The sequence below is a fragment of the Heteronotia binoei genome, chromosome 6 (genome assembly GCF_032191835.1).
Source record: "Heteronotia binoei isolate CCM8104 ecotype False Entrance Well chromosome 6, APGP_CSIRO_Hbin_v1, whole genome shotgun sequence".
NCBI lineage: Eukaryota > Metazoa > Chordata > Lepidosauria > Squamata > Gekkonidae > Heteronotia > Heteronotia binoei.
This window is the reverse complement of record NC_083228.1, coordinates 79,424,714-79,451,681: the sequence shown is the minus strand read 5'-3', so window position 1 is coordinate 79,451,681 and position 26,968 is coordinate 79,424,714. Positions and strand designations below refer to the sequence as shown.

At 43.5% G+C, this 26,968-nt stretch overlaps 1 protein-coding gene across 1 annotated transcript in view; it reads left to right on the top strand.

The window, feature by feature from the left end:
* Positions 1 to 1,457: 1,457 nt before the first annotated feature.
* Positions 1,458 to 26,968, top strand: part of DNMBP (dynamin binding protein) — a 67,834-nt gene continuing 42,323 nt past the window's right edge. The window contains exon 1 of the mRNA XM_060241884.1: positions 1,458 to 1,571. The gene's annotated coding sequence lies outside the window, so the exon portion shown is untranslated. The remainder of the gene's footprint in view (positions 1,572 to 26,968) is intronic.

Here is a 26,968-nt window from a genome sequence, read left to right as displayed (position 1 = left end):
TTTTTCAGTCAAGGACCATCAGAAGATTAATGAGTAAATAAATGCTACGAGCTGAGCCAGAGCCTGCTTCATGAAATGCATTCTAACTATTTGAATTGCATGATCATGACACAGTAACACGTCAGTGTGTTGTCAGCCTGTAACACCTTAATGTGTCTCATTTCCTTAATAGCACCTATTTCCTCTTCCACCTGTAGCTGTCAACTATCTTCCCTACCTTTCCTGCTCATCACTCATACCTTTAAATATTGAAGAGAGCTAAGATATGCCCCACATTTGAAAGCTGGTTGAAATCCTATGGTTTCTCAAATTAGATCCTGCCTGCTATTCCACTAGTTTCTGAAAGTTTTCCATAAATGGCAACTGCAGTCCTTGTCTCCTTATCACGTGACAACCATGCTGTTCTGAGTTACAGGAGATTAAGGGAGCCCATGAGAGAGGCACCTTTTCTCCTTTCTGGCTGCAACAGTTGCAAAGACTATTGCAAGAGATCTGCTATGCAACAAACTTTGCGTTATGGTAACTCAGGCTTTAATACCAAGGCTCTGTATTTTTGCAGTCATCCCCCCCCCTTTTTTTTTTTTGCAAAATTTACAGCTTGCACAAATTGTAGAGTTTGTGAATTTAACAGAGATAGTGTTGGCTTTTGAAACTGGCAGTCACACAACTGCCAGCGAATGGCCTCCAAGGCCCATCACATTTCCCCCCTCGTTCCCAACACTTTACCAGGATTTTCATACTTTTCTGTTTATCTCAATGCTTAATTCCAGTTCCTGCTGATAGAACTCAGGATCCTAAAGAAAAACTCTCAGCGAGTTTAAAATATGCCTGTGTGCCTGTTTGTGTGTCTAGAACAGCAGCCCTCTGTAGTAAACTAGTTTGAACAGGTACCAGGCGTTTCAAAAGCAGTTTGGGGTATGGTATAAGGACATTGCTGTTTGAAGGGGGAAAGGTCAAAAATCCCGCTGAGCATGTTGCCCAAACCCTTCGGAGTTAGGCAGAAAGCAAAAATGTCTGCATGAGCTTCTAATGTATCAGTTATAACACGTGTGGCGTTCTTGTTTGTAGAGCGAGCTGCTTCATGTTGCGGAGTTTGGAGTTCCTGTTTCGAGTCTCATCAAGTTGGGTTAGTTAGACTTTGTCCTCCCAGTTCATTTTGGAGAAGAGAAACGTCCGACAGATGAAAAACTGGTGATCCAAACTACTTTCTGCAAGGCCCAAGAGTTCCGCTGAGCCAAATCAGGAAACTCGGTATTGGCATACGAGAAGAGAGTGACTCTGAGTCCGTGCAGAGTGCCTTCGCCTCACCGCGGGTAACCCTCCTACACTCTGGAAGCGGTGCGAACGAGCTCCTGATCAAACGCCAGCGCCTTGCAGGCGCCACGAGGATATAGCGGAGCTCTAGCCCCGGTTTCTCCGGCTCACGGAAAGGGGGCGCTCGGAGCCCAGCGGGTTGGGGAAGGCGGTGACTCGGGCAGGGGTAGGGCGGAGCTCCGGGCCGCGGCGGCTCCTGGGGGCCGAGGCAAGCTGGTCCCGCTGGGCTTGGAGCGGCTGGAGGGACCGCGCAACAGGTAGGGAGGAAGAGGAAGGAGTCGATCTGGCCGCTTCCTCGCCCCGCACCCCCCGCTGCGTTCCCTGCCTTTCTCTCGCTGCGCTGGAAACGCCTCCGCGGTGGCCCCTGCCTTCAGCCCATCATGGCTCCCACCGGGGTGAGGGACCGTCGGGGTTTCCCCCTCGCCTGGCATCCCAACTTCGCCAGACTCCCCTTTCAGCCCAGGCAGCTTCCTTTCGGAGTCTGCCCCAGCACGCGCAGCCGCCCCGGACACCGTCCCTGCCTGGCTCCAGGGTGCTGGCTGGCAATCGGGCTCCTGGCCCCTCTCATCCCATCCAGTCGCTCCGGCCACTTCGCAGCGCCTCCTTCCCCCCTCCCCCTCCCCGCACTTTGTAGTGGTCCCATCGGCTGGAGAGCCAGCTGCTGTCTCCTTAGACCAGCGGGGAATTATTCAGCCGACTTGGGGATGCAGGCAAGCGGGGAGAGAGTCGCATTCGTGCTCGGTGTGGAGTCATCCTATACACACGTATTCCCTCTCTCACCTGTCTGTAACTGGCACTCATCCTGTCTTCTAGGCCAATGCCAGCTTAGCAATTGGTGTTTACGAGATGATCTTTTGGAACGGTCTCCTACTTACGCTCTTACCTGGAAAAAGCACATCAGAATTAAATGTGGGCAGCTCTTTTCCACGGGACATCTTGAGAGTCGAATCCAAAATTCCTTTTCCAGTTTCTGTTAATGGATTATCTGGGATGATGCTAAAATGTTATAATAAAAACTATTGTTGATTAGGCTACCTTTTCCCCTCGGTAACTGATAGCTTGCTCTGTGACAGACAGGCTATCATGTAACTGCTTGAGATAATTGCTTTGTGTGGATAACATGCTTAAAGAATACCGTGTGTCGGGTGTGTCTTTTTAAAAAGTAGTGATCAACTTTTATCTCTAAACCTTCAGCTGTTTTAGCAAAAGGGAAAGGAAGATGCTAAAATAATAGGAGGGTTGTCATTTCCCAAACTCTTACTTGATTTTAGCTGGCTGTTTTGTAAGCCTGGTTTTCTTTTTAAAATACATTTCGCCACGCTAAGGTGTTTAAAATTTCAGTTGCTAAAAGCACCCTGCCTGAAAGTGCAAATGTGCATTCTCATCCATCTGAACCTACCAAGCATAGAAGTGTGCTTGAGGGCCCTTTGAGTCCATGTGCTTGCTGTCCCTTGTCATGTGATGCCTTCTTTGCTTCATCATGTGATGTTCTGCTTGTGTCTGTTTCTTGGTTTCTGTTGCTTATTGCTGGGTAGGCTCACTGCAGGAATGCATGGAGGCTTTGCCTGCTTCCAGGTTGTAGGCAGTACTGTGCTGGACAAGGTGGTAAAAATCCTGGTCCCACCTTCCTGTTCTATATGTGCATTGGTGGCAGAGGAGTGTTGGCATTTATTCTAGTAGGCCCCATGTAATGTTGTACCTGGAGTGTTTGGTGGTGCCAGTGTGGCATGATAGACCACTTGACTTACAGTTGTATGTCTGTTTTATACTGTTTTTTAACATAAACACATGCTATGGTGAGCCATGATCAACTTCAGTTCTCAATAACACATTTTCATGCAAATATATGTTAAAATAAATCCATGGAGCAATCTTGTATATTACTGAGTTCTTCATTTTATTGTATTTCTGTCGCACTCTTCCTCCAGGGAGCCTAGGGCAACATACATGGTTTTTCCCTCTTCCATTTTTTTCATCACAACAACTCTGAGGTAGGTTGGGCTATGAGAGGGTGACTGGCTCAAGTGAGCTTTGTGGCTGACTGATTAAGAATTCGAACCTGGGTGTCCCTAGTCCTTTTTGCTTAGCCACTATTTTTGCACTGACTCTCTGTCACCAAGAAGATGCATAACAAGTTTGCTATGCTGTGATTCAGGCTCTGATATTATTCTTTGAATGTTATTTGTTCTGTACTTTTTCTAAAATTCAGGATAGATAACAAGTTTCTTGTGTGGGAGGTTGCTCCTTTTTGCAGATGCGACAACTAAGTTTTATCACTGTTGCTTTGACCAGGGCAAATTCCTGTCTCCCAGATCTTAATCCTATACCCATAGTTGCATGGAGGAAATTCTACTGAACTTCAGGCATGTTTTACTGACTTTAAAGTTAGGCACCAAAATCCCATAACCGTATCTGGGAGCTACTGTGGGAAGGGGTGAGCTTACCTCTGCAGCTGTTCTGAGAACTGTGCTACATTTTACTAAATCCCTGCATGTGGAGCATGTGGTTCCCATACATAGAGTACAATGTGTTATGATCCTGCTCCAGTGTAAATGTCTATATGTACCATACTATACATGTGCATAATCATAATGTTTTATTTTAAGATCAATATGTGTGAATGTTATATGACTTTCATGCAGGACTTTAGTAACCCAAGAATGGGCGTTATGTCATTTAACGTTTACATTCAGTACTAATGCTCTTTATTGCTGTGTGTCATTTCATTGACAAAATTATGAGGTGTATTTGGTGGCTCCTGTGGACAGGCAGTGGCTCATTCATTAGTCTAGCAATTCTAAACAGAGCAATTCTAAACATTAGTCTAGCAATTCTAAACAAACCTTCAGTTGGCTTAGAAGAGTGTAACTCTGCCTAGGATTACACTGAAATGATGTTGCCTAGCAGGACTACTTGTAGGATATAAGACACTGGAAGCATGAGCTTTGCACTTTCCAAATGTGGTGTGGGAAATATAGGCAACTGTGATGGAAGAAACATTGTTTAGCTTTGCAAACCAGGGAGCGTTTTTAAGGATGAGTTTCCTTTCTTGCACCTGCAAGCTTGTAACACAATGGATTATGTCAATAGTGCCCACTTTAAGATGCTTCTTTCTGTGTTTGCATCAGCTTTAGCTGGTATTGGCCTTTCTTGGCTCAAGCTGGTTCAAAAAAGCCATATGGAGCTGCTGTCAAGAGCAGCAGTTAAGCCTTCGGGGGACAGTATCTCCACTACTGAGAACAGCAGTGTGCCTACCTCCTGTGTCTCAGAGAGATTATTTTTACTCATTAACCTGTCTGCATTAACTTGTCTGCAGCAAAAAGTCCCATTGTGATAACTCAGTGGCCTTCAACCTTTCCAGACCCAAGAACCCACCTTTAAGCTCTAGATGACAACTAGGCTATCAGGATGTGCCATCACAATCACATGATGAGATGCAGGGAGCCACCATTATAATCTCACTGGTGTCAAGCCCCAAACAGCAAGTAGCAGAGCCAGAGAACCAGGGTTAGGAAAGACAAGCTAAGCACCATGAGGTGTACTATGCTGAGAGCCATGTAGGAATTCTCTCTACTGCTGAGTGACCTTACCTAACCATCCTGCTGCTTCTGTCAGCATCTCTGCAAAGATGGGTGGTAACTGAGAGGTGGGAGATGTGGTGCTCAGGGCTTTTTTTTTTAGCAGGAATGCAGTTCCAGCTGGCTTGGTGTCAGGGGGTGTGACCTAATATGCAAATGAGTTCCTGTTGGACTTTCTCTACCAAAAACGCCTGTGTGAAACAATGGTGATGTCAGGGGGTGTGGCCTAATATGCAAATGTGTCCCTGCTGGGCTTTTTCTACCTAAAAAAGCCCTGGTTGTGCTCACTATGCATGTGCATTAGCAGCATATAAATATGCTGGGTTTATGGGGTCTCATGACCCAAAAGATGAGGCCCTGTGACTTTTGTGAGGGTCCTGACCTCTTGGTTGAAGACTGCTTTGGTACAGTTCTTTTAGTATATTCTATTTCTAAGGAAATGTTGATTATTTTTATGCCTGAAAATCTACAAAAATAATCACATGACCTATCTCAGTTACCACCCATTTTTATACGAAGCTGTGTGTATATTAAGTTGCAACTGACTCACAGTGACCCCATCCACGGGGCATTCCAGGCAAGAGATGGGCAGAGGTGGTTTGCCTTGTCTTCCTCTGTTTGGCAACCCCTGTCTTCCTTGGTAGTCTGCTACACAAGTGTTAACCAGGGCAAGCGCTGATAAGCTTCCAAGACCTGTTGAGATCAGGCTAGCCCAGACCATCCAGGTCCAGTTAGTAACTTCACTATGTCTTGTGTTTTAGTTTGGTCAGATATCACATGGTATTCATCCCAGTCCCATTTAATCTTCCTCCTTCTTCACCAGAGACATTTTTCTGTTAAAAATGTAGGGTGATTTTTTTTTTTTTGCATATCTCCCCATTCACCATAGATACATTGCTGTTTGTTTTTGTTTTGTTCTTGAATCTGAGCAACCACTGTCTTCCATCTTATCCCCCCATCTCCTTTTATGCACCGGCACTGTATGCAGGTGTGTGTGTCTGTGCTTCCTTAGCATTCATTTGCTTTAAATAAATAGCATGAAAGTTATGTATAGCTCTGAAAAAAGGTAACGTGTTTGCTTCAGTGATAAAGAAGTCCCTAACCAAACCAAGATGTAAACATCTAAGACAAAGAAACTTTGCTCTAAGACTGCTTTGTACTGATTATATTATGTGGAATGTTATAATTTTTCTTTGCAAGCATATTATAGTAATTAGAATTTCAGACTAGGATTTGGAAGAGCAATTTTCATATCCCTGCTTTGCTATGGAAGCTCACTAGGCAGACCTCCAGGCGGTGGCTGGAATCTCCCAGAATTACAATTGGCCTCCAGAGGGCAGGGGGGAAATGACTGCTTTGGAGAAAATGGCTGCTTTGGGGGGAGGGGTGACTCTGTGGCGTTACACCCTGCTGAGGTCCTTCCCCAAACCCCACCCTCCCCAGGCTCCACCCCCAATATATCCTTGTATTTCCCAACACAGAGCTGGCAACTGTATGGCTACCTCACAGGGCAGTTGTTGTGAGGATAAAATGGAGGGAAGGAGAACAGGGTGGTAGGCAGCTTTGTGTCTTTGTTAGGTGAAGATAAATATATTTTCCCAGTTTCATTTATCCACTTTTTATCATAGGTATTTGTTCTGCCACTGGCATTTTCACAATGTAGAATAAATATTTTTATCCTTAACCCATCTGACAGGTTAGAATAAGCTACTACCTGGTCCAGGACTGCCCAGCGCATTTCATTGCTGAACAGTGATTTGGAATTATCATGTCTGAATGCAACCCTATGTTCACAGAAGCACACTGGATTATGTTAGTTTATAATCCTACCCAGCAGCATGTTTTCATTTCTGTTCAATGTTTCATAAAGCTCTTGTGTACACAAATCATTCTATATGCTAAACTTGTAGAGGCTTGTTTGCTTACTGTGTATCTCCACAGCCTTGTATCTCAACTGCAAAAGTATCTATTAGCACAAATGTACAACTAACGCTTTGGCTATTTGAAGCTTTTGTTTCATTCCCAGTGTCTCCAGATAAAGGGTGTCTGGTAAAACAGGGAAAGCTCTCAACCATAATACTGTGAATATTTACCTTATTTACCTCCAACCATAGTTGACAGAACCAGTCAAGTTGCTTACAGATATGTCCCACATCCAAATGCTTGCTTGGAAGTGAGTTATATTAAACATAAGTTCTGTCCCAATATATGGGTTTAGGATTGATACATTCCTCTCACATCCCTTCACCTTCTGCTGCCCATTTTTGCTTCTAATTTTAGGTTTCCAAGGCATAAATAGATTTGGCAGCATGAAAAGATATTTGTATGTTGTGTGAAGGATGTTCACAAACAACCCCCGTGCATTTATTGTGAGTTTAAAACATGATCCTATTCCACTTTCTCCCTACTAGGAACTTTCTGTAGAGGTTGTTAATGGTGATGCCGTTTTGTCTAATGCCACTAGTGAATCAGCCCTTAAGGCTGAGGTTTCTTTTACCTGCAACACCTTGACATCCTGAGTTCTGTAATCCAGAAGTTGTAGGCAAGTCTGTGCTCCTGGGTCACATGAAGGTGATGGCTCCTTTGGTATGGAGTTTGACTGATTATTTTGTGGAGGTGGGGGGCAAATAAGGAGAGTATTAATTGTATCATTGAGTTTCACCACCAGAGTGAACTTTATACATGTTAATAAGAACATAAGAGAAGCCATGTTAGATCAGGCCAATGGCCCATCCAGTCCAACATTCTGTGTCACACAGCGGCCAAATATATATATATATACACACACACACACACACACACACACACACACACTGTGGCTAATAGCCACTGATGGACCTCTGCTCCATATTTTTATCTAACCCCTTCTTGAAGGTGGCTATGCTTGTGGACGCCACCACCTCCTGTGGCAGTGAATTCCACATGTTAATCACCCTTTGGGTGAAGAAGTACTTCCTTTTATCCGTTTTAACCTGTCTGCTCAGCAATTTCATCGAATGCCCACGAGTTCTTGTATTGTGAGAAAGGGAGAAAAGTACTTCTTTCTCTACTTTCTCCATCCCATGCATTATCTTGTAAACTTCTATCATGTCACCCCTCAGTTGACGTTTCTCCAAGCTAAAGAGCCCTAAGCGTTTCAACCTTTCTTCATAGGGAAGGTGTTCCAGCCCTTTAATCATTTTAGTTGCCCTTTTCTGAACTTTCTCCAATGCTATAATATCCTTTTTGAGGTGCGGCGACCAGAACTGCACACAGTACTCCAAATGAGACCGCACCATCGATTTATACAGAGGCATTATGATACTGGCTGATTTGTTTTCAATTCCCTTTCTAATAATTCCCAGCATGGCGTTGGCCTTTTTTATTGCAAACGCACACTGTCTTGACATTTTCAGCGAATTATCTACCATGACCCCAAGATCTCTCTCTTGGTCTGTCTCTGCCAGTTCACACCCCATCAACTTGTATTTGTAGCTGGGATTCTTGGCCCCAATGTGCATTACTTTGCACTTGGTCACATTGAACCGCATCTGCCACGTTGACGCCCACTCACCCAGCCTCAACAGATCCCTTTGGAGTTCCTCACAATCCTCTCTGGTTCTCACCACCCTGAACAATTTAGTGTCATCCGCAAATTTGGCCACTTCACTGCTCACTCCCAACTCTAAATCATTTATGAACAAGTTAAAGAGGATGGGACCCAGTACCGAGCCCTGCGGCACCCCACTGCTTACCGTCCTCCACTGCGAAGACTGCCCATTTATACTCACTCTCTGCTTCCTATTACTCAGCCAGTTTTTGATCCACAAGAGGACCTGTCCTTTTACTCCATGACTCTCAAGCTTTCTAAGGAGCCTTTGATGAGGAACTTTATCAAAAGCTTTCTGGAAGTCAAGGTAAACAACATCTATCGGGTCTCCTTTGTCCACATGTTTGTTCACCCCCTCAAAGAAATGTAACAGGTTAGTGAGGCAAGATCTTCCCTTGCAGAACCCATGCTGAGTCTTCCTCAATAACCCGTGTTCATCAATGTGCCTACTCATTCTGTCCTTGATAATGGTTTCTACCAACTTTCCCGGTATTGAAGTCAGACTGACTGGCCTGTAATTTCCCGGATCTCCTCTGGAACCCTTAGTTAGTGGAGACTGCCTTAGAGTCGTGTAATGAGAATATCATGAGTGCAAAGTTTGATCAGTACTGTGCCAGGTTGTTGATGTCACCAAGAAACCCCTGGGTGGTTTGTGATTTGACTTTTAAAAGGAAGACGCTTTCAGATGATATGGGAATAGATGATCTGTATCTTGGATCCTCTGTGGGTTCTAGGCAAAGTCTGATAACCTAATGCCAAGGGAAAATAAACAATACTGCAAGGACCATGCATATTCTGGAAGCTATTATCTACACATTGCACCATTTATTTAAATAAAGTTAGGTATACTTGATACTTATTTTATGTCTGAGCTGAGTTTTTTCAGCACATTGAAGGCTAATCTGTAGTGAAGTGGTTGTCTCTTTGGCTATTGTCCATGGACACAAAATACAAACCAGTATACCACCCTCAAACTGTTCTAAAAGTCTTTTGCAGCGGCAATTTTGTGCTTGTGTTGGAATGTTGAGCTTCAGCATTAGTACACCAGAAACATTCCTACCCAGACAAGAGTATATTTGTTACAACAGCCTTGAAGCCAACAGTTGTATGAATCAGTCCTAAGTGGTAACTGAGCCAAAAAGCACTTGACTTGCCAAACATTCTGCCACAGATTTAGAAACAGAGATGGGAATAGAAAGGGCCTTAGTCCAGTACTTCATCCATCCTTTCAGCCACACTGTCTCTGATGTGCAGGGCCAGTTCTCCAGCTAAGCAACTGCTTAGGGTGGCACAATGTTGAAGACCCTGATGTATCACAGGTGCTCACCTGGCTGCCAGCTGTCAGCTGTATGGGGGTGATAGGCATCGCCTTTTTGATCCACCCTGCCACTCATCAGGTCAAAGTGGCTTAGCTTGCACCTAGCTGGTGGGCGGGAGAGACAATGGACTTGTTTGGATTAGGATGACAAAGTGATATGAATGACCTCGCTGCATTGTTACAAGAAAGCAGTGAAGCCACCAAGTGAAGTAGGCCTTGGAGATTCAAGAACAACTTGCATCTTAACTGCAGCCTTCTCCAATCATCAGAATTTTGCATTACTGAGGAGACTCAGTTTCTTGTGCCTCTCATTTGGGTTAGAGTCTTTGGTGCCTCAGAGAAACTAGGTCCTGTTGTAATGAACAAATTACCCAGCAGATGAGGAGGAACATATAATTGATTGTGTCTGTGAAAGATTCCTGCTTCATGGTTTTGGCACTTAAGTGATGGAAGATCTCTGGCTGACTTGAAAATTAATACCAACTGTATGGTAAAGTGCACATCCTGGTGGTAGATATCCTTGAGTGAGTGGCTATAAATGATTATTCCCTTCCTTTGACTTTGGAGCCTAGAATTATGATTATGTATGGAGGAGCTACTATTTCCCAGGATAGGAAAAATCCCTCCTCTCTGCTAGCACACAGGGGTCAATTGCTGCTTAGGACTCCCTGCTGTGGTGTAGGCGTCTCCCCTGGCTCTCACTAGGGCCTGAGCCTCTGTGGGTGTCTGATCTAGGTCAGGGGGCTCAGCCATATGGTGGGTTCAGGTATTGTTCCTTCTACTCAGCCGCTATTATGATTTTTTTTAGCAAATTGTATAAACTGGCTTTAAAAGATGAAAAGACAAATTCAGGGAAGTTTAAAAAAACAAAAGAAAGAGCCAATAGGCCGAGCCAAGATGGTTAGAGAAATGCCGCTTTCCGAAACATCTGTGCTGAATGTGAAGATGAAAACCAAGGTCGAAAGCTTCTCTACTGATATTACTGGATGTTTTATGTGCTGTTACACATTTTCTCAAATGTTAGGCTGTGCTGGGCATGATGGCTTCACAATCAGGCTTGTTGGCTTTGTGGGCAGATAAGGAGCTGCTGTAAACTGACCTTGGCTGTTGTTGTGATTGCTCATAGATTCTCTGTCCCTTTGACAGGGTTTTCCACATGGTATGGGTTTGTGTAGTTAACCTGTTGCTGTTGCCAATCTAGCACAGTAATAGCAGAGCTTCTACACGACAGGTTCCCCTATCAGGGGTGTCAAACATGTGGCCCAGGGGGCGAATCAGGCCCCTGGAGGACTTCTATCAGGCCCCTGAGAAACTGGCTGTGTGTCTGCTTCCTTCTCCCTCTCTCTTGCTTCCTTCTATATCACAGCTTGCTTTGCCAGGCTTGCTCAGTCACACAACAGAGCTACTGAGCCAAGCCTCTCTTCATTCTGTTGGCTGAGGATCTGCCGCCTCCTGGTCCCCTAGGGAAGGAAGGAAAGAGCCAGAGCTTCCCTTGCCCAGTTTCCTGGATCACACAGGAGAGATACAAAGAAAGCAACTTTAAGACCAACAAGTACTATGTTTTAAGCATGTTTTATTTTAAGTTTTTAAAAAATCTTTAATTGTGTTTGTGTCTTTTATAAAGTTTATATCCCTGCTACCTGGCATTACATTTTATGACACACATGGCCCAGCCCAACAAAGTCTCATTTATGTCAGATCCAGCCTTCATGAAAAATGAGTTTGACACCCCTGCCCTACATTGTTCATGTCCCCATCGCCTGCAGCAGCCATTCCTCCCCCTTCTCTACCAGGGACCTTTTCAGGTTTTTTAAATCAGTAATTGACATATTGTAGTGTTATAACTTTTAAGTTTTTGGGGTTCTCTGAATCTCCAGTTTAAAGAAATCTCTAGCCCCATTTGTTACTAAAGACTTTTTAAAGAATAAAAGCTGAGAATTCAGAGAACCTCATCAACAGAATATTAGAAAACTATAACGGTGTGTCAATTCCTGATTTAAAAACCCAACAAAACTGTAAAACCTATTATTTCTGTTTGACTTTTGTGTTTTTTCTCCATCAGATGGCAAAAACTAAGTCACATGTGCTAAGAAAGCTTAGGGTGCTGCAATTTGCAGTTCTCTCTTTAGTATAGATATGTGCATAATGCTGCTTATAGAAAATAAAAATGAAAGCATGTATACTTTATAAAGTGTAGTACACTTTAGTGATAAAGTTATAAATGATGCATTTTATGTTGTTAAAGCAGCAAAACAAATTTGGTTTTATAAGAAAGTACATATTGCATATATTTTGATTTCCCTCAAAATTTCTGCCTCCCCTCCATTTCCCCCATGTTTTCAGAATTTCTGAAAAATTCATATCTTCATTAATACTACATCAACATAGTGTCATCAAATAAGGCTGGTAAAGGGGAAGTTTCCACCAAATATGAGCCACCCTGAAACAGAAGAATTTGCAACTCTGTGTGTGTGTGTGTGCATATAAAAACATTCACCTCTGGTCCGGCTTGGAAGCCACAGCTATGACAGTGTCCAAGTTGGAGATCTCCTTGGCAACCACTTGTTGTTGTTGCTTGGATAACTTTCAGTTTGTTTTGTTCACAAATGTTGACAAGATGGTTGGAGAACTGCAAGTGACCACTTCTGCTCTAGATTCGTGCTTGTCATGGCTAATTAAGACCTGCAGTGGAAGAATGGACTGGTCTGCAGACATGTTCTATAAACTTTCCTGGAGGATTGGTGCATAAACAAATATAAGAACTGCAGGATTGGGCCATTGGTCCATTTAATCCAATATACTGTTTTACGTGGTAGCCAAACAGTTGGTTCCAGGGAGGCCTACAAGAAGGGCATGGAAGCCAAAGCCCTACCGTGTTGCTGCCCCCTTGCACTGGCATTCAGAGGATTGTTTTCTCTGAATATCGAGGTTCTATGTAGTCACCTTGGGTGCTAACCATTGATGGACCTAATCTCCATAAATGTGACTGATTCTCTTTTAAAAGCAACTCAACTGGTGACTGTCATTTGTGGCGGTGAATTCCACAAGTTAATTACTTCTGAGGGCCAGTTCAAATGATAGAATCTACATTTATGTCAGAAGTTTACATGGGGGAATGTCATATTCAAGATCCAATGTGTGTGTCTGGGAATTGAGTCCCCAGCACAGAACTTCAGGTACATAACTGATCTATGGTTGCCAGACCAGGGGAGATGGGGGTCCCTTGCAGCCAGACCCCGCCTACTCACTGTCAATCAGCTGGCCAACAGAAGGGAACTTAACCTGAAAAAGAGGGAGATGTATCCAATGAAGAAGAAGATGATGATATTGGATTTATATCCTGCCCTCCACTTCGAAGAGTCTGAGTGGCTCACAATCTCCTTTACCTTCCTCCCCCACAACGGACACCCTGTGAGGTGGGTGGGGCTGGAGAGGGCTCTCACAGCAGCTGCCCTTTCAAGGACAACCTCTGCCAGAGCTATGGCTGACCCAAGGCCATGCTAGCAGGTGCAAGTGGAGGAGTGGGGAATCAAACCTGGTTCTCGCAGATAAGAGTCTGCATTGTGTAGCAGTGTGTCTAGGTTACTGCCCACATGACCTGGAAGTGACATCTGGGCAGCTGGGATGTTGGGGGCGATGTGCTGGTATTTGGGCAAGAAAACTCTATGGTAGAATTCAAATTTGCCATAGAATTTTTGCCCAAATACCAGAGTGTTACCCTGACATCCTGAGCATGATGATATCACTTCTGGATCACATGGGCAGTTATGTGAACACATCACAATATGATGGATGGACTCCCCTGATGCTCTCAGTAAGTCCCCCCATCCCCCACCAATTGCCAGAAGGGACCTGACAACTCTAATCTGATCAGAAGTCCTCAGGGTGACCACATGTTTGCCACCATTTGGAGGCTTTTAAAGTTTTATTTAAAAATTAGTAATTGAAAAATACTATTGTTATTTGCAAATTACTGTTTTTTTAAAAATCACACACAGACTCCAGAGGTGGAGGAAATGGCCCTTGTGGGGAAAGGCAGGGAAAATGCTGATGATGTGGGTGGGGCTGAGAAAGAGACTTTCCCTTCCACGTGGTAGCCATCTTGGTTTTATTGCAGTGTTTCCCAAAAGGCAGCTTTTGAGAAAGCCAGGGGAAATCTGGGGGAAAGTCAAAAGGTGCACAAAAATATTGTGATGCTTTGTGGAAGAGGGGGGAAAACCTCACATCCCAAAAACAACAAAGCCAGGTCAAAAACTCAGTGTGGAGGTCATTGTTGTGTTGCTCAGCTCTAATTCCAAATAATTTGTTATCAATTCAAACCCCTCTTTAAAATCCCACTTTTGCCTCATCCCACCAGTTGTTTCTCATTGTCAAGTCTCCCCTTTTTGAGAAAACTAATAAGCAGGCAACTGTAGTGAACGTTTCTGGATGATGCAACCAACTCTCTTCAGTCCAGCTTCCAGCTAGGATTGTAACTAAGGCTATCTTTTAAGCCTTGGTGGACAATCTCTGTCTGGGGATTGAACTTTTCAGCAGTTTCTGACTCAGGTGATTATGAAATGTTAGTGGATTGCCCACATTACTTTGTTGTGATCAGGGAAATATCCCTTAGTTGATATAATGCCCTTTGTTTATTTGCTCTAAAGGGTAACAATGAGGGATTACACACTGATTATCTGGGAACTATGGTTCAGGAATCCTGCCAGGTTCAGTATGATCCCTGCTGCTGTGTTACATTTCTGTGAAGCTACTGAGAGAAATCCTTTGGAAGTCTAGAATTTTTATTGTCATCCATATTTTCATGACAATAAACTGTTTTTGTTGTGATAGATCAAGATGGGTAACCATGTTTATCTGTAGCAGTAGGAAAGAGTAAGAGTCCAATATCACCTTAAAGACTAACAACATTTGTGATAGGGTATGATCTTTGATGTGTCACTGCTCATTTCTTCAGATTCAGCTAGAATGTGAGTCCATCTGTCTTATATATTTGAAGTGGAGTGATTTCAGATGCTAAATGACATTAGCAGGCAAATGGCAATAGAAGGTGTGATCAGATTAGGTGTGATATGCAGAGAGACAGTAGGCATGAATAAATCAGCATTGATCATGAGACAAGAAACCTAGATCTCGATTCAATCCACATGGATGAATGTTTTGAGTTTATCAGCTGCAATTCAACAGTATTCCAGAAAACAGTATTCTAGCCACCCTGGAGGTTGAGTCTCTGTACACCAACATCTCTGTACATCCCTCAGGATGGACTACAGAAATATCCTAACAACATAACAGCAGATCTTGCCAATAAACTCTACATGTTTGCACTCACTCATAACTACTTCAGGTTTGGTGAGAACTTGTACCTCCACAGTATGCCAACACTTTCATGGTGTATCTAAACAGTGTTTTCTGAACTCCTACCCTTCCTTCACTTGAGATTCATTGATGACATTTTATTGTCTGGACTCATAGCAAAGAAGCCTTTGAGAGATTTCACCAGGCTTTCCATAACTTCCACCGCACCATCAATAAATCTATGACTCTACAGAAGAAATTTCCTGGACACTACAGTACAGATACATGAGGGCACAAAAATACCACGTTATACTGGAAACTGACAGATTGGCAAACATTTACATGCCTCTAGCTACCACTCCAACCACATCAATCAATTCATTGTGTATAGCCAAGCCGTACACTGTAGTCGCATCTGCACCAAGCCCTTAGACAAAAATACTCATTTGAAGGATCTGCAATAGGTATTTTTGCAACTACAGTATCTTCCTGATATGGTGAGAAAGATGATTGGAAGAGCCAGAAAGATACTCAGGAACAGCTAGCTACAAGACAAGCCCAAAGAAAATGGCAAGAGAAAACCACTGGCGGTCATTTATGGCTCACAACTCAAGCCAGTTCAATGCATTATTAATGACCTACTAACCTAAAACAACTTCTCAGCCACAGTGATAAACTACCATTTATGGATCCTGGTACCAAGGCCTGCAACAAACCAAGATGCCAACTTTGCTGTCATATAGATCAATGGACATCAGCCATACCATCTCAGGTTCCTACTCATCTTCTAATGTGATTTATGCCATCATGTGTCAGCAATGCCTTTCCACTCTCTACATTGGATAAACAGGCCAGTTCCTTTGACAAGGAATTAGCAGACATTCTTTGACACCAGAAACATTTTAACCTTCCAGGACATTCAGTTGCTGACCTAAAAGTAGTGGTTATCTTACAAAGGAATTTCAAAGGGAGATAAGAAAGAAAATGCTGAATTGCAGCTGCTAAAAAAGCCCAAGACAATACATCTACTGGACTGAAGTGAGACCTAGGTTTCCTGCCTCATTACCAATGCTGATTTCTCCATGCCTACTACTTCTCTGCATATCACACTTAATCTAATCACACCTTGTATTATCATTTGCCTGCTAATGTCATTTGACATCGGAAATCACTCCACTTTTCAATATATAGGACAGACGGACTCATATTCTAGTTATATCTGAAGGAGTTAGCAGTGACTTATGAAAGCTCATACCCTACCACAAATTTTGTTATTCTTTAAGGTGCTGCTGGACTCTTACTCTTTTCTTATATTTTCATTTGTGGCCAGTTAGTAGGCAGTCTTAATTCCAAATCAGTATTTACGAACAAGTCAAGTAGATGAAGACCAATAAATTGAACCTAAAGAAAAGCAGAGTAGTTGGGATCAGGGATCCCAGGGGCTTTGATCCAACACAGAGTAGGACTTTTTCTATTTCCCCTTTCCCATTGCTGCCCCAAATGCCCCAAGAATTACTACTGCTGGTGGCCAGAGGTCCATCAGGAGCAACATGAGGGAGGACTTGGAGATCTGCTTTGAGAGAGGAAATTGATCAAAAACCCCACCCTTTCCCATCCATGGAAATTTCTTCTGGAACCAACTTTGCATCAGGGAGAAGGGGAATAGCCCATCACTAAGGAAAGACCAGGAAATATATGTGGCCAGTGGTGCCATGTAATTTGCGGATTGCTCCCTTTGCTTGATCTAACATCTGTTAGACATATCCTCAGGGCCAAAGTAGAAGTTATGGAGGCCACAGGTAGATCCATGGTGATACAACATCTAGTTTTGCCCTTAGAACTTTCATGCAATGTGAACTTTCTGCAATGCGTTCTATGTGAGGCTGCCCTTCAAAGCGGTTACAGATGATACAAAATATGGCCAGTAATAGAATAAGAACTAACAAACTGAATATCCATTCAATTGCTCAGCTGAACCTGGAGCTGGTGTTTGACCCGTTCTGAATGGGGTTGTGCCCCTCTTTTAGGATCCTGTTTGCAATTTAGGATGCTGTTGGATCCAGCTGTGCTTCTGGATGCTTATGTGACATGTGTGCCCACAAGTACCTTTTGTTTGATTTGCTTGTTGCACACCAAACCACCAGATGTTGATTGTTTAGTCCTAGTTTTATCTGGTTTGTCCCTACAGCTTTTATCTAACTTGAGTGCTTGAGTTTGGCTCTTCTGTGCAGACTTTGTTTTTTTGCTTGCTGTAACTTGTAGCAGGGTTTCTTCCAACAGAAATGACAGAAGCAGGAAATAGAATGATCTGCACTATTTAGGGATAAAGAAATAAAATACAGGCAGTGGGGTCTTACTATATGGGGCTTAATAGGATACTAGAGGCTTTTAGTCACCACCAAGCCCTTCTGTAGAGCTGTAGAAAAAGCCTGGATTTTGTTCCTTCCACCATCTCTATTCAGCTGTGGATCTCCCTGGGGAAAAGAAGGGGAGTGGTGCTGGCAGGCAGACAAGGCCGGTGACTCATCCCTGACCCTGGGCGGGCAAAACACTTTCCCCTGGATTGGTATCTCCTGCTGCAGTTTGCTGGGCTGGGATTAGCCAATGGGAGGAGGCTCCAGGCACAAGATCTGGGAACGTTTTGCTGCTTCAGGGCAGAAGGCTGCATATTCTAATCATCCAGCCAGGATGGAGCTGAGAAGTTGTTTCCTTCCTCCAGGCACAAGTTGAAGGCAAGGATCAGCACACAGATGTTCCTGAGGAGATAATCGACTGATGTTGCAGCATGGAATAAGCACACGTTTTGAGTTTGGCCCACCAAAGCTTGTGGGTGTGTAGAGTTTCCATGTGGCCCATTGCAGCAGCATCCATATGTGAACTGTCATTTTCATCCTTTTGTCTTTGAGTATTTTCTCAGGCAATGGATACTGATAGTACAACTACTCTTATGTGAGGGGAGTGTGAATTTTTTATGTTAAAAAGATGTTCTCATACTTGAAAAGGTTGGGAACCATTGTGTGTTTTCTCATTGTGATCATAGTAACTAGAGGACCATTCAGGTGTTACCTCATTCCTTCTTTCCCCCAACTTTAGTCTGTCCTTTATGTTTCTATGCCCTGTTCGTTGGTCCTCCAGGGCAGTTGGCTAGTTGGTATGCTGATGACTAGATGAATCACTGATCTGAGCCAGAAGGGCATCTCTTGCATTCTCTCTACCTGAAAGTACCTTTTGCTAGCAGGATTGCAGCGTAGCTTTTCCTATGTTCTCTTGAGTGGGCTGCACTAAATATAGCACACTTAAGACTTGAGCACCCCTCATCAGGTGCATTGTTGCTTCTAGAGTCGCCCTCAAGTGCAGTTAGGAAAATGGAAGTGTTAGGAGCGGCAGTAGCAGAATTGAGGGTTGGTGGTGGATGCCATTTCTTCTGCTCACCCCATTCTGCTTGCTGGTGTTACTGGGGTGGGGTGGGGAACGGGGGGACTCTTTGCTTTGCAGCCATGTTGCCTTGAGGTAATATATAGTTTTATCTCCTGCACTGGAAGAGACTCCATTGAGGAGTGTGTGCATTGAACTTGTAAACATTTGGACATACCTTTTGGATATATTGTTAATCGCCTTTTCCTGCTACAAAAGTTGTAATGCTGTGTTACTGATGTTGATGTTAGAATATAGAGTTCCCTCAATAAGTATTTCTTTTGTTGTAGGATGCATCATCATCAGACTTCATACATTTATACTGAAACATAGAAATGTGTGTTTTGTGTCACAGTTGCTCTGGATTAGAAACCTTCAGCTAACCAGCACTGCAGTAGGTTAGTTCTGATCCATATGTGGCAGCCAGATTCCACATCCCATTGTCTCTTGGCTGTGGCCCATCTGTTAGAATTCTCTTTCCTGTAGCACATAAAGATACAGGGGCTCCCTCAGTTTGGATCTGGCACCCTGCCCCTGCCATGTCTTTGAGCCTCCAAATCTCTCTAGCCTGTGTATTTCCTTTCTATGGATTGAACACAACATGTCTCCTGCCTCTGTTCCTTGATCTTGGGTGAGGTAACTTTTGTCCCAGGCTTCTTTCAGTTTTGACCTTCATTTGATCATCTGTAGCTGTCTTCCTTTTAGGTCCCTTCTGTTCAGCCTGTTGTGCCTGTCCCATTCCATGTCTGTAAAACATCTTGACTCTCTTCCTGCCCTGTCATGCAAATGTTCTCTGTCTGGGGTCTGCTGTTTTCTAGATTATATAAAGAGGGAAGGGACTAGGAAATTCTCACTTCTATAAGGGCAGACTGCCAGGACTTTGAGTCCTTTGACTTCATATTTCTAGATGTTTCTGTTTTATTCCTTGATAATGCTCTTTTGTGCCAATAGGTCGGTAATGACTTGGGGCTTGCACAGGGGACTACCTTTACCTTTAAGTCAGCCTGATGGGGCAGGTGGTGTTGATGCACATTGGAGAAGGCCAAGAGAGGAAGAGGAACATGGGAGTATATGTGCTGCTACTAGTTTAGAGGCAATTTTTAGTATGGTTCGGATATGTGTGCCAGCTAGGAATTGCCACGGCAGCATTTCTGAGGGGTGCAACCTTCACAGTGTGGCCACGAGGCCTCTGCCGCCTGATAACAAAGCAAGGCCATCAGCAAAATGTGTTGCCATGGCTAAGTTCCCTCTGTCCTTTTCACTCACATACTCATCCTATTGTATTATAGGCCTTTACCTATTTCTCAGTACAAATCCAGCTATTCATCCTAAAGCCTGTACAGCCAATGCCCTGGCCTGGTTGGTGGAAACTATTTGTTCTTGGGCAGAGTGATATCTTTGTCACCTTGAGGATGGAAGGGAGGGGGGAACATATGACCCTTTCCTTTGTCTGAGAGAGGTGAGGCGCTTTGCCTCTCTTGGTCTCCAGCATTAGAATCTCCCCCCGCCCCCGCACTGGGATCCAGTGAAAGAGTCCCATAGGGATTGATGTAGGGCTTTGTAAGAAAAAGCCCCCTACTTTTCATACACATGGACATCATGATCACCAGTATGGTTGCCAGGATGCCTGGAGTTTGACTTGCACACATCTGCTCTAAGAAGTGGACTTTGCCCACGGTTTCTAAGGCTTATGTGGATACTATAAGCCTCAGCTTTGCAGCAGCATTCTACATCTCTGGATGGGTGTTAGCCAGAACTACAGATGAGCTTCCAGCTGCTCCTTGCATGCCCAGTCTTGGCCACTGCAGTGGAAGAAGCCACGCCACCATGAACTGTACAGGCAAACAGTTTCCAACCTGTTTCCATGAACCAAAGGCTAATACCACCAGAATCCATCTTGTTTTCCTGACTCCATTACAGCAAAGCAAGAAACTCGCATATCCAACAGCTGCTTCAACTTCTGCATAAGGCAATCAAGCTTTTCTTAGGCATGGATCCTGCCAGACCTCTTAAGCCTTTGTCCAACAGAACTAAGGACAAAGACTGGTGTCAAGAAGAACTCTGAAGAAGAGGAAGACCATCTTCAGCCAGAGCCAAGTTCCTTTGTGTAAACCATGTGTTACCTTAGGTAGCAATTTGGCCATCTATTGTCACCTTTTTAGATAAGTTTAATAGTCTTAAGCACACCTCCACCCAGTAATTGCCCCCATTTTCCCCAACAGTCATCCTGGAGCCTCCCCCTTGGCCCATTGTTACCTGGACAGCCAATCAGGTAACTAAGGCCAAGTCCGCTCATTGACTAGCTATGAGCGTCCAATCAGGGGTTGCCAACTAACCGGCTATTGGCTACTGCACTAGTCCAGCCCTTATGGTCACTGCAGAGCCTCCCCTTTTCTGAGGTCATGTACCAGCTGACCACCTGTCATCCACCCCTGTACCTCCCATCCCCTAAGGCTCAAGGTAGTCTTTATAACCTGTGACACAGCTCCCCACATGTGTGCATCTAGCAGTACCCCAGTTTCGCTGTCTAGATCCATCCCCGATTCTGGCCACAGTTTTGGGTCCATTTCCCCCGTCCTCTTACGTCGCCATTGGAGCCTTCTTGAAGACTACAATTGGTAATTATCACCCTGTTTGTCTACCCATGTGTTGTCTCTCTCTCTCTCTCTCTATTTTTCCTAGGACTGTATGTATGTTTCATGAGCACATTGTCTTGTATGTATGCCTATATTTTCTAGAATAAATTTTAATTGTTTTTACTCAATTGGAATCCTTGGTAGATTTAAGCATTAATTTCTGGATGTGGAATCCTGTATACACAGATAAAAGATCCTGATTAAGCCAGGTGCCCACCTGACAATTCCCCAACCTCAGTTTTGATGACATTTTGGCTTACAGCTTCCCCTTTGTGAAGCTTATAAGGCCAGGAGAGACCACCTGACCATAACAGAGCATCCCAGTCAGCAGTTTGATCTTCAAAAATCAACAGCTTCAGCTTCCTAGACTGCAGCTCAGTTGGCAGTCTCACTAAACACTGATCTGTTCATTTCTCCAAGCCTTTTTGGAGTGTCCATTTCCCTTCCGTGGTTTGCATGGACTGCCCCAGTCTCTGTTTGCACATTGCTTGATGGTCCTTGGCAGCCAAGAGCCCAATTCCATGCATCAGGAAAGCGCTGAACATCCGCTGCATCTTGCTGTTCCTTCCTGACAGGAATTCCTCTCTACCCTGGCTCCTCTTCCACAGTTTGACTCACAACAGCTTGCTTCTTGAATTTGGGGAAATGGGCAAGAATAGCTCTTGCACTGGATACGCCTTCTGTCCCTTCACAAACATATTACTGGAAGTTTAGGGGTTTGGAAATGTGCCCAGTGGCTACTGATTATTTTTTTACCACAGATAGGACAGAGATAGGGGGATTATTCCTCTATCTCCTGGTGGGGTGGTTCTCAGTGTAGGTAGTGTTGGAAATACGTGTATCTGTATGTCCTTTGCAATGTTCTAAAGTTCCAGTCATTATAGGGTTAACACTGTGCCTGATTCCCTATGGTCTGCATGACCTAGGCCTAGGAAGAGGATAATGACTGCTGTCAATCATGATACCTGTTTTGTCTGTTTGGTCAGTTAGTCAGGTGACTTCCTTTGTTCAGGCAGAGAAGTCAAGAAGGAGGAGGAAGTAGTCTCCATTAAGCATGTGGTTCTCAATGTGTTAGCATGTAGTTCTTAGAGTTTGTTGTTTTACCTCCCAGTACCCTTTCCCTGTAGAAATAAATGTTTTTGCTTTTTCATGTTAAATTCCTTTCAATGATTATTTGATCCAGTGATCCATCGCACTGTTTGAGATAAAGAAATAGAATTTCCTAACAAAAATTGGTAGCAATAGGATGGTTTTTGCTTCAAAATTTGTAGCAGTCGACGGTTGTTCTTGCTGCAGAACTGATTATAGCAAGGACTGTTTTTTGAACTCTAAATGATTTTTTAAAATCTGGATCGCCTTTGAGAGCATTTAGAAAGCAATAGGCGAAAGGCTGCTATGCTGTGCAGACAAGCCTCAATTTTAAAACGCCTTTTTTTTCTCTTGCCATTACTGAGAGTGTTCTGACTTAAATGAGCTTTGAATTCAGATTGTTTCGATCTGGAAACGCTACTACTTTTGTTTAAAAGCCTCAGATGTGCTAGAAAGAGAATTTTTGGAGCTTTTAAACGCTCTTTCTGTGACCTTGGAAGAGGAAGAGCCTTGCTGCAGCCATGCACACACATTCATCCTCCTTTTTCTCTCCAGTGAGGAAAGAAGAATCTTTAACCCTACCCTGCCTGATTGCTGTGAAAAATGTCAAACCCAGAGAGAGGAGCCACTAGATATTCTGTTTCCATGTCTTCAGGAACAGCTACTGCAAATCTTGGTTTTGGTACCGTGAGTAATCTACCAGTGATAGGATTTAGTACCCTGAAGTTAACTAAGAATAATTTCTCATTCTGGCTCTCGCTCCTAACGCAAAGACTTGAGATTTATGGAGTTGAAAGAATTTTGTCTGAAAATCCCCCTGAGAATGAGCAAGAAAAATCAAATTTTAAACGGCTAGATGGTTTTGCAAAAACTCTCATTTTAGAGTCTATTGAGCAATATGAAATTTCTGGATTGCGCACTCTTAAAACGGCAAAAGAAATGCTTGAATGCCTTAAAGATAAATATAACAAAACTCCCATAAGCACAATTCATGATTTAAAGGGCAAAATATTTGGTTTTCAAGTGCAAGAAGGGGAGAATGTAACTAAACGTCTGAAGGAATTTATGTGCATGCAATCCAGACTACAGGAGTTAGGTGAACCCATTGCAGAAAGAGACTTAAACTCAACTATATCTAAATCTACCCAGTAATTACAAGCGAATTAAGATGATTTTGAGATTGCAAAAGGATTTGAGTCTGGAAGGCCTGTTAAATGCTATCAAGGAGGAAGCAGCCTCCAGATCTGGGGACGAGGACACTGAACTGTCTGATTCTATGTCTGCTTTAAGTCTGAAACCACAGTATAGGAATAAGTCAAGAAGAGATAATATGCCATAGATGTGGGCAAAAAGGACATATTGTGAGATATTGCAATAATCAGAATACTGCTGCTAGACAAAGGAATGCTGAAGCACATGTTTCAAATGAGGGAACATGGGCGCCATCTCGTGGCCATAGAAATAATAGCAGCCAGAAATTTTTAAACCAGAAATTTTCCAAGCCACATGGCCCAGAAATTTTCCAAGCCACATGGGAACAAAGAAAAGAACAGAAACAGAGTGATGTTGTTGGGCCTATAAACGTTTTGATTGGGAGAAATAAATTTTTCTCAGTTTGCACAGAAGCAAAGACAAAATATAGCACTGTCTATATGCTCAAATCAAAAGATGAGACTCTTGATAAATTTAAAGAATATGTTGCCATGGTTAAAAACAGATTTGGGCGTGCATCTCAAATCTTGCTGACAGATGGAGGTGGTGAATATTGCAATACTGAGTTTAAGAAATTTCTGAAAGCAGAAGGGATTGAACACAAAGTAACTGTCGCATACACTCCACAGCAGAATGGGAGTGCAGAGAGACTTAACCGTGTGTTACAGGAAATGACCAGAGCAATGCTCATGCATTTGGGATTACCTAAAGGCCTGTGGGCTGAAGCTGTAAATACAGCAGTGTATATCCACAATAGAATACCTTCAAAAGTAACAGGAATTACTCCGCTTCAGGCTTGGTTTGGCAAGGCCAGGACTTAAGCATATCAAAACTTTTGGAGCAAAAGCCTATACATATGTTCCTAGAGAAAACAGAGGGAAGCTTGATGCAAGGACTGAGATTGGGTTCATAGTAGGATATCCCTCAGTGAAAAAAGGCTACAGAGTCTATTATCCAAAGCTGAATAAGACTAAACATTGTAATGTTGTATTTCTGGATGACAGCAATTTGCCTAAAGCACCCTGTGTACCTGAATCTGATCCTGAGGTTACTGATGATGCTTCTGAAGATTGGTGTACCTGGTTACCTGTAGTGACCACCGGTGAACCAGCATGTCTACCTTCTGGGGACTCTACTGAACCAGAAGGGGAAATGGGGATTGCACCACAGGGAGCGACAGAACCTCCACTCATTTTAAGACGATCAGAAAGAAGCACAAAAGGGCAACCACAACAGAAATATGGATACTGTGATATTGTGAGATCTATAGAGACTGTGAAACCTAAAGAGGAACCCAAGAGCTGGAAACAAGTGTGTGATCTACCTAATGAAGAAAAGGAGAAATGAATTCAATGGAACAAGAGACACTATCCATTTATGAAAAAGATAACATAAGAACATAAGAGAAGCCATGTTGGATCAGGCCAACGGCCCATCAAGTCCAACACTCTGTGTCACACAGTGGCAAAAAATTTTATATACACACATACACTGTGGCTAATAGCCACTGATGAACCTGTGCTCCGTATTTTTATCTAAACCCCTCTTGAAGGTGGCTATACTTGTGGCCGCCACCACCTTCTGTGGCAGTGAATTCCACATGTTAATCACCCTTTGGGTGAAGAAGTACTTCCTTTTATCCGTTTTAACCTTTCTGCTCAGCAATTTCATCGAATGCCCACGAGTTCTTGTATTGTGAGAAAGGGAGAAAAGTACTTCTTTCTCTACTTTCTCCATCCCATGCATTATCTTGTAAACCTCTATCATGTCACCCCGCAGTCGACGTTTCTCCAAGCTAAAGAGTCCCAAGCATTTCAACCTTTCTTCATAGGGAAAGTGCTCCAGCCCTTTAATCATTCTAGTTGCCCTTCTCTGGACTTTCTCCAATGCTATAATATCCTTTTTGAGGTGCGGCGACCCGAACTGCACACAGTACTCCAAATGAGACCGCACCATCGATTTATACAGGGGCATTATGATACTGGCTGATTTGTTTTCAATTCCCTTCCTAATAATTCCCAGCATGGCGTTGGCCTTTTTTATTGCAGACGCACACTGTCTTGACATTTTCAGTGAGTTATCTACCACGACCCCAAGATCTCTCTCTTGGTCAGTCTCTGCCAGTTCACACCCCATCAACTTGTATTTGTAGCTGGGATTCTTGGCCCCAATGTGCATTACTTTGCACTTGGCCACATTGAACCGCATCTGCCACGTTGACGCCCACTCACCCAGCCTCAACAGATCCCTTTGGAGTTCCTCACAATCCTCTCTGGTTCTCACCACCCTGAACAATTTAGTGTCATCCGCAAACTTGGCCACTTCACTGCTCACTCCCAACTCTAAATCATTTATGAACAAGTTAAAGAGCATGGGACCCAGTACCGAGCCCTGCGGCACCCCACTGCTTACCGTCCTCCACTGCGAAGACTGCCCATTTATACTCACTCTCTGCTTCCTATTACTCAGCCAGTTTTTGATCCACAAGAGGACCTGTCCTTTTACTCCATGACTCTCAAGTTTTCTAAGAAGCCTTTGATGAGGAACTTTATCAAAAGCTTTCTGGAAGTCAAGGTAAACAACATCTATCGGGTCTCCTTTGTCCACATGTTTGTTCACCCCCTCAAAGAAATGTAACAGGTTAGTGAGGCAAGATCTTCCCTTGCAGAACCCATGCTGAGTCTTCCTCAATAACCCGTGTTCATCAATGTGCCTACTCATTCTGTCCTTGATAATGGTTTCTACCAACTTTCCCGGTATTGAAGTCAGACTGACTGGCCTGTAATTTCCCGGATCTCCTCTGGAACCTTTTTTAAAGATGGGGGTGATATTTGCTACCTTCCAGTCCTCAGGAACGGAGGCAGATTTCAATGAAAGATTACAGATTTTTGTTAGAAGATCCACAAGTTCAACTTTGAGTTCTTTCAGAACTCTCGGATGTATGCCATCTGGACCCGGTGACTTATTAGTTTTTAATTTGTCTATCAGTTGTAGGACCTCCTCTTTTGTCACCTCAATCTGACTCAGGTCTTTCAACACCCCTTCCAAAATTAGTGGTTCTGGGGCGGGCAGAAAGTTCTCGTCTTCCACAGTGAAGACGGAGGCAAAAAATTCATTTAGCTTCTCAGCCATTTCCTATCCTCTTTCAGTAATCCTTTTACCCCATGGTCATCCAAGGGCCCCACTGCCTCCCTGGCTGGTTTCCTACTTCTAATATATTTGAAGAAAGTTTTATTGTTGGTCTTTATGTTTTTTGCAATATGCTCCTCATAGTCCCTTTTTGCCTGCCTGATCACAGTCTTGCATTTGATTTGCCACAGCCTGTGTTCCCTTTTACTAATCTCACTTGGACTGGTTTTCCACCGCTTAAAGGAGTCCTTCTTACCTTTTACAGCTTCCATTACTTTGTTTGTTAACCGTGCAGGCCTTTTCTTATGCCTGTTTGTGCCTTTCCTAACTTGTGGTATGTATTTTATCTGAGCTTCTAGGATTATAGTTTTAAATAGCGTCCAAGCTTCCCCAA